General features: G+C 38.4%; 1 long non-coding RNA gene across 2 annotated transcripts; it reads right to left on the reverse strand.

The window, feature by feature from the left end:
- Positions 1 to 214: 214 nt before the first annotated feature.
- On the reverse strand, positions 215 to 3,906 carry LOC109615582. 2 transcript variants are annotated; one of them, XR_002196579.2, is made up of 9 exons: positions 3,258 to 3,906; positions 2,873 to 2,933; positions 2,658 to 2,760; positions 2,313 to 2,483; positions 2,155 to 2,240; positions 1,954 to 2,022; positions 1,812 to 1,865; positions 1,488 to 1,644; positions 215 to 397 (listed from the first exon to the last, which is right to left on the reverse strand). It is a non-coding gene; the product is annotated as an uncharacterized LOC109615582 (long non-coding RNA). The 2 variants fall into 2 exon arrangements; XR_002196578.2 differs by having other exon boundaries at positions 2,873 to 3,025.
- Between the last annotated feature and the right edge of the window lie 4,424 nt (positions 3,907 to 8,330).

The following is an 8,330-nucleotide window of genomic DNA, read 5'->3' on the forward strand; positions in this document are numbered from 1 at the left end:
AACACACGTCTTACCGATGTTGGCCCGAGATGTAGGCGGAATGCAGTATAGACGTCGGCTGCTCATCGGCAAAACGTCGAGTAGATATTTTTCCCTTCCGCAGATGTTTGAACGACGCTACCCTGCTTCTCCAATGACATTTTATAGCTCTACTGCCGACCGTTAATAGATCTACTGCTGACAAATGTACTGCTCACAAAGTGAAGAGACGAGATAAAGACTAAGGTATGAACTTTATTTACAGAATGTAAAGCCTAAACAAAAACACCCAACAAATGTGCATTATATAGGCTACAAATTAATCATCCTCTTCTTCCTCAGGCCTCTCCCTCCAGCTGCCGTCCCCGCCCCTCGACCTCAGTAATTTATAACAAATGTGGGTTTTTAAGAACAGAACCTAAAAGACAAAATATGAAGCGATTGCAATGAGTATAACAGTGATTATATAGCATTAAATTTAACGTGATGGCGCCACGGAAAGAAAAAAATCAGAACGTAGACCACAAACAATTTGTCAGTGTACAAAAGCGTTCATATGGTATGTGGCGTGTTGTGCAACGCAGATCACTCGGTCATAGTCAGAGCTACCAATACGCTCTAAGCAGACGAGTTGAAAGAGGAAAACAGTCGCCCTAATGGCGTTCAAAACAACTCTCATTCTCCCTACGCTAAACAAATGATATCAGAGTGTTTGCCAGCAGGAAGGAAACGGAAGGATCGGGCTAGTCAACAGAAGAAACACACTTTATAGATAGAGAGAAAAGGCCAATTACCAGAAGATGTAGCTATAAATATTTCTGCCACAATTGTATCCCCAGTTATATTGACACGAACTGAGAAACACAGACATTAGGTAAAGCAAGTTTGGCTAGCTAACACTAACGGTATTATTTCCATGCTTATCCACGATTGTTCATCCAACATTAAATACAACATAAATGTATCAGTGATTTTCTTCAGGAGTAAATAGTTTAAGCTGTTGCAACAAAAGAGAATGGGGGAGCAGGGACAAGTGTCAGACAACTTGGATTAAATTGTATTAAACTTGAATCTGAATATCCTTATTTATTAGGATAAATTATTATTACCATCTCTTAAAGGTTATGCTCTGCGTTTTCATAAGAAGTGTATGCATTACTTCAGTAGGCAGGGGAGACAATAGTCTTGATAATGAGGGACAGAGTGGTACAGAAAGTAGAGTGCCAACATGATACATGGAAGAGAGAGTAGACCATAGTGGAACAGAGGATAAAAGAGAGGAAAAAAAGAGGTGGCGATAACAGAAGTGGAAGTGAAGAAGGAAAGCGATGGAGGGGAGGGAAGAGAGAATAGATGGAGGGCAGCCCCGCTCAACAACATTGCCACCACAGCAAGATACATTTCAACAGGAAACACTTAAGTATGGGAAGCATCCACATTTCCAATAATGAGTTGGTTTTGTCCACCAATGTTTAACTTGTATAAAAATAAGCAAGTGTTGAACCTACACATAATAGCATCCTTCAGTGGCATTGACCGGATGAGTCTTCTGCCCCCTCCCGCACCAGTTCATTTGGGTTGCCAAGTCCGTTGTGAAGACCTTCTCGAACACACACCACACGGTTTGCTTAACATTCTGTCCCCGGTTGAGGACAACTTTTAGGTCTAAAATGCAAACAAAGCATTAAAACAGCACATTCGTATTGTTAGGGGTTGTCATACTACTTTAACATTTTAGTTGAATCAGGTGTTTGAAGTTGGTGTGAAGTCTTTTAAAACTATTTCAAAGGGACCCTCCAGTCATTTTATTTATAATGTTAAACAACAAGTACCTGTAGAGTTTGGTGGGACACGTTGCTCAAAGGTCTGAAAACAAGTTCTTGGAGCTAGAAGAGACAAGGACAGGGCTGAGTAACATTGAAAGTATAACAGGACTACAGTACTGTTGTTTTGTGCTATACTCATTCAACCTACTTCCAAGAGTGTTAGTTTCTTCCATTTGATTTGAAGTTGTAGGTTAGACCACTCCTGTTCTCTAACTCGCTGTTGGGACACAAATAGAAGATATGAAAATAGTGGTCAAGCTGTGCCACGGTCCAGGTGCCATGCTCTGGTTTCCCAGCAGCCCTGGGTCGTGGCATATGTATGTTCACTGTGTTCCAGTAGGTTAATCACCATGTCTATTTAAGTTAATTCCTTTCAGATGCTGGTCTGGCCTGTGATCTGGTCTGGCCTGGAACTTGGATCTGGATGGCTAGTGACTTAAAGAACACATCAAAATTAGTATAATGTTACTTCATATCTGACCATGTTGCCCCTTCTGTGTCACATACCACTACTGATGCGATTCTGGTGGTTTGTATTTGCTCTCACAACCAATGGAGGATTTGCTTTAAGAGGAGCCTCCTTGCCTTTCCTTTTAGTGGAGAGGTATGTTTGAGACGTGTTGGAAGGAAGATAATCTTCCTCCTCCTGAGGCTGTTGAGGAGGATGATGACCTGAGTCTTTTTTATTTATACATGAAAAGAACAACAAATTAGTTGTAACGTATTTTTTACCAGATTATTTTAGTCAAGATATTTTACTAGAGTAATTGTCTATTTGGATATATTTTACTCACTTGATACTTTCCTACATCAGGCTAAAGTAATAATAAAAAAAAACTAATATTTTCTCACTTGATATGTTGTCAGCCTCTTTGGCATTCTTGCTCCTGGTCAGTGTTGAGGTCTGATGTCACACATGACTTCTCCCACTGCTCAGCAATCTTGTGAAAATATTCTGTAACAGATGACCATACACAGTTAATGAAGGTCATAAAAATAATGATGTATGTGCAGTATTACAAATACATACATACAAAAAATAAATAAGTCTGTACACAGAATATTACTTGTTTCAAAGAGTACTCAGGCTGGGTATTGCTTCCATCCTTTGGCTGGTTGTGGGGAGATCTGAACAAAGAGTTTACAATTCGGGCTTCGTTATGCAAGACCTTCGGAATATCACCACGTTGCCTCTGTTCCTCAACACAGTGGGAGAGTAACTGTACATTTGGGTAAACATGTAAAGCCCTGTTAGCAAGATTAAAACCAGCACTATTTTGGCTACATCCGCAATTGCACAAAATCGCCTCATGTAAACAAAAGACAACAGCGCACACTGACATCAAACTGGAGATAGAAGAGGCACACCGATAGAAGAGGCACATAATTTGCTTACCTACGCATATAACTAAGCTAGCTAATTTGATTTCCAGATAGAGTTTGTGTACTCACTTTATGTTCTATGAAATGTGTTCTGTAGCAAAGATATCTTGTCGCCGGATGAGGTCTGTATCGGACTTAAGGCAGGAAATAAATGGCCACGAAAATGACCGCGCAGGATTGTACAGAGTAAACGCATAGAACCACCCATCGCAGACCCATTTCCTGGCCACACATTTCTTTCGATCGTTCACATGTATAGCTGACCTCCACTCCACGCACTAAACCGCTTTCGATCTTCCGATCTGATGCCGACATCAGCAAGATGTATATGTGTGCTATCTGGGTAGCATAACCACAGCCAACTAATAAAAATGGAAGGTTTAACTAACGCTATATTATTTACAATGTCAAATCTACATTCTTCAAGCTAAATTTGATCATCTGCTAAATAAAACATTTAAAGAGGCTGCAGTAGCCTGCCTAACCAACTCAAAAACGAATTAAGTAGATAGACTAGCTAACTGTTGTTGTTAGCTAGCATTGTATCTAACTACTGTACAACGCGAACCATTCTGCTCTAATTTAGCTGAATCACCAGCACCTGTTATCCACAATTATAGTCGGCTCTCTCATTCAACTGCGCAGATATAACTGTATTAGCAATCATGCTCCAGGCAGCATTTTTGTTGTTGATGTCCTGGTAGCAATAGACTCTGTGCACGAGCGTAGTGAGGAACTTCCACTTTTGTCTGGAAGTCTGCATTGCAGTTTCCGTTTAACTTACTAATACTCATCCGCATTAGTAAACACCTAAACTCACAACAAGATGAGTGAAGCTGTTGTACGGAAAAAAAGAAATATAATGTACGTGACTCATTTAAGTTTCAAGGTACAAGTGGGGCATAATTTTAATCAGGAGAATGTCCTCTTTTTAATAAAATATGGCTTGCGCCATTCAATTACTTCAAACGCTAGACTAGAAATAGTCAGAAAAGGCGATTTTTTTATATACTTATATACTTGCACCATTCAATGACTTCAAACGCTAGACTAGAAACAGTCAGAAAAGGCAATTTTTTATATGTTTTTATATGCATGTTTAAGCGCAATTAATACCATATAGGACCAGATGTTTACTTCCTATGCCAGTTGTTATTTTTCTGTTTCGTTGTGAAATGAGGTTACAGTAGTAAAATAAAAGAGGAGACCAGTTTTGGTGCTTTTTTGAGGCCATGGAATTTTAAGCTTCATTCAGGTTGAAGAGGCTGAACGAAGGTTCGTTTCAATTCACTTGCTATAGGGACGCGCTAGCGTTCCAGCTCAGCCAGCGTTCTTTTGCCGTTTTTGAGGCTAGGGTGAATTTTTATGCATTCTATTGTCCTACTTGTGCAGATAACTCCATACGTAGAGTTTGAATCCCTTGTTCCGCTTGCTTGTTGGAGCAGGGGACCAGGCATCAACAATTCGATGGACATCACTAATGCTTATTTTAGGCAGGTATTGGAGACATCTACTAAAAACTGAAATTTTGGGTGACGCGGGTAATCGCCTTAAGTAAACCGGAAAATTATATGCCGACATCTGGCTAAAGCGGAAGTTCGTCCATACACTTGTGCACAGAGCCTATAGGCCCTATGCACTTTGCTCGTATAGAGCAGGTTCTCTAGAGAGTGCAAAAATATCCTCCCTTCCATCCGTATACAATAACTTACTCTAAAATTGGACGTATCTGGTGGACATTAGGCGTAAGTAATCTGATCACTAAACTATAAACTGCAGTTACTAAAGCTTTTTAATTTGATGGACAGCTTTGTATTTTGCTAGTATATAGCCTCAGCAAGACATGCATGCAAAGATTATTTGCTTTCCATCCATCGTGCTACTATTCTATGTTGTGCCTGTCCATGGAAATCAAAAGCCCATCCAAAATGTTTGTTCTAGCGCCTGCACGTATACCTGTTTTGATGCAGATTTTAATCCGTCTGCACTTTGGGTCAACTCCTGTTGTTTTTAAGTGTGCAATATAAATTAAAGTGCCTTGACTATCCACCAAGTGGGATATTGGTCTCTCACACATACACACACAGTTCGTTCGTGCGTGTGGATGGTATCTTCTGCTTACAGAACTTTCTACTTATCTGGGAAAACCACATTGCTAATGTTACCGTGCGTCTTAGTCTCTGTAACCGGGGCAACGATGACATTAAGTGACACACAACTCGCCTGTCATTCTGATGTAATACTTCTCTGCTATGTTTCATGAAACTCTTGATTTTATATTTCGTGTCAATCCAAGCTTGTGAAAACTTAAAGTAGGGTGTGCACGAAAATAAGGGACAAATCACGTTCCGTACTGATTCTGTAAGGGACAGTACATTTTATTTTTCAATACGGGACGATCGGGTGGCAAACCCTAGGTTAGATACCTTCATTTAGTTAAGCTACAGTAGCCTACTAGCTGGCTAGCTAGCCAACCAGATGTATGCTGACATAACTAACTGTGTTTAAGTTAGTTGCCTGAAGTCGAAAACACGCTTGGCGTTGTCCAATGGTTATACAGTCAGTTATTGTTATACAAATTTCAGGAAAAACGTGTCCTAGCTACCTATAGACTCCAATCTAAATTCCGTAAGTCTCACAAAGCAAGCCCTCTGACTGAAACCACGCACAGGAGAACTCGACGAAGGAAAATGTGTAAATACAAAATGCAGATCCGTAAGACAACTTAAGAGTTTAAAATATAAGTCAACACTTAAGTGTAATAATAATTATTAAAATGTTCACAGATTTCATTTATATCTGTGAAACATGATTACATATTTACAGATGTTTTTATTTACAAAAATGTTTTCACATTTATAAATCCTATTTTTATTTGTGAGTTGTGATGAATATACGCACAGATTTCTAGATATATTTACGAACATAGAGACACATCTCCATAGAAGCGTGGCAAGCGAGTGGCTTGTGGGGCAATAAGTGGAATCCATGGGAGGTGAAGAAATGCAAATTACCTGCACCTATAGCTTGGGACTGACCAATCACAGGATTTTGTGTAGGTGGTTGTGAAATGCTCTCCACGCATTTAAAAGAACAAATAAGTTAGTTCCACAAATGAAGTTCCACTGTCTGCTTTTGCAGTCTTTTAGACAAGGTGGATGAAAAAAAATTGGATACATGAGCTGTACGATTGCACCGGATTGCACATTACGGAGACGCTAAACAGAACTGCAGCGTGGAGGCAAGTGGCTGAGATTGTTCGTGCTGGTGGGTTTCACTTATATTACATATAATCAATCAATCAATCAAATGTATTTATAAAGCCCTTTTTTAAATCAGCAGTTGTCACAAAGCTCTTTTACAGCACACCTCATCTGAAACACCAAGGAGCAAGCAATAACAGTGTTGATGCACAGTGGCTAAGAAAAACTGTCTCTAATGGGTGTCGAGTCCTCTTTTGGCTGTGCTGGAGGAACATTCTGAGAGTACAAATTGTGGTCATAAATAAATGCATGACGGCTGTGTCTGGAGTCTATAAAACATAATCCTGGTCAGAAGCATGACCAGATGGACAAGGACAGGAACAATCCGTCCGGGAGGAATGGTCAGCAGTGTGGCAGCTGGAATCATCAGGTATCTTAAGACAGCCAATGCTAATTCTCTGTGTCAGTGACAGAAATCAACTCATTAGTAGTTGTCTATCCACCCACTATAAATCTGACTATCCAGAAAGACTTGCTATATGAATCATAAGCTTGGTGAAATTATGTATTTATATTCCTATTTTGTACAATGATTGTCTTTTTATGAATTGCAATTATTAAAATAGTATTTTAACAAAGTATTCACATTGCAATGTTATTGGACAAAAAAAGTAGCATAAAATCTAAACATAAAATCTATTTTCTTTTGAGGAAAAATATGAATTGAGTTAAAAAACAAATATGGAGATATGGAACACTTTGCTTGGATAATTCCACACATAGCGTATATTCACTAGATGGCAGTGTGCTCCTGTAATGCAAATCAGGTGTAGATTATCACTATATTATAGAGATTATTTGTCCCAATGAAAATGTTATAAAAAACGTGGTACAATTTGAACTACTACACACAATATTATTTTCTACAGATGTGGGATAAAAAACTTAATTATTTTTGCTGTCAGTGTTCATTTTAGTGTCAATAAATCCAAATATGATGCAATGCTTTTTAATTACTATAGCATATGATGCTATAGTAATTAAAAATGTTTCAATGTAGATATTAGACAATTCCTACACACAGTCTCGTAATAAGTGAGTCTCTTAATACATTTTTAGGTACACATGGAAAACAGTTAACTTTCGATAAACTGTACAGTTTTCCTGCATATCCCTTGTCCAACTGTACATACCTGCAGACAGGCACAAACAATATAGTTATGTTATTGGTCTACTATGCATCCAGCCCTCATAATATGTTTATCTTTTTTTTTTATACATATTTATTGAATTAAGTTCATTTAAATTTTAGAAAGGTGTAAAAGAATTGGCAACCAACACAGACATCTCCAAAAAGTATTATTATATGAAATATCTAATCTCTTATTTTTTTTCCTAAGAGATGAGATTTCACAGATTTGTTTTACGTTATCTCTGTAGGTATACCCTTAGAGAGTAGGGTAACAGACAGGGGATTACACTTTGGAGTTTCACTTACAGTTGTGCTCATACGTTTGCATACGCTGTCAGGAATTGTGAAATTTTGGCAGTGATTTTGAAAATATAATAATGCAAAAAAACTGTCTTCTATTTAAGGATAGTGATCATATGAAGCCATTTATTATCACATAGTTGTTTAGCTCCTTTTTAAGTCATAATGATAACAAAAATCACCCAAATGGCCCTGATCAAAAGTTTACATACCCTTGGCCTTGTTACAGACATACACAGGTGAAAATGGCAAATAAAGGTATATTTCCCACATTTGTGGCTTTTTAAATTGCAATTAGTGTCTGTGTATAAATAGTCAATGAGTTTGTTAGCGTTCACATGGATGCACTGAGCAAGCTAAGTTCTGAGCCATGGGGAGCAGAAAAGAACTGTCAAAAGACCTGCGTCACATGGTAATGGAACTTTATGAAGATGGAAAAGGATATAA

Source organism: Esox lucius, chromosome 10 (assembly GCF_011004845.1).
Source record: "Esox lucius isolate fEsoLuc1 chromosome 10, fEsoLuc1.pri, whole genome shotgun sequence".
NCBI lineage: Eukaryota > Metazoa > Chordata > Actinopteri > Esociformes > Esocidae > Esox > Esox lucius.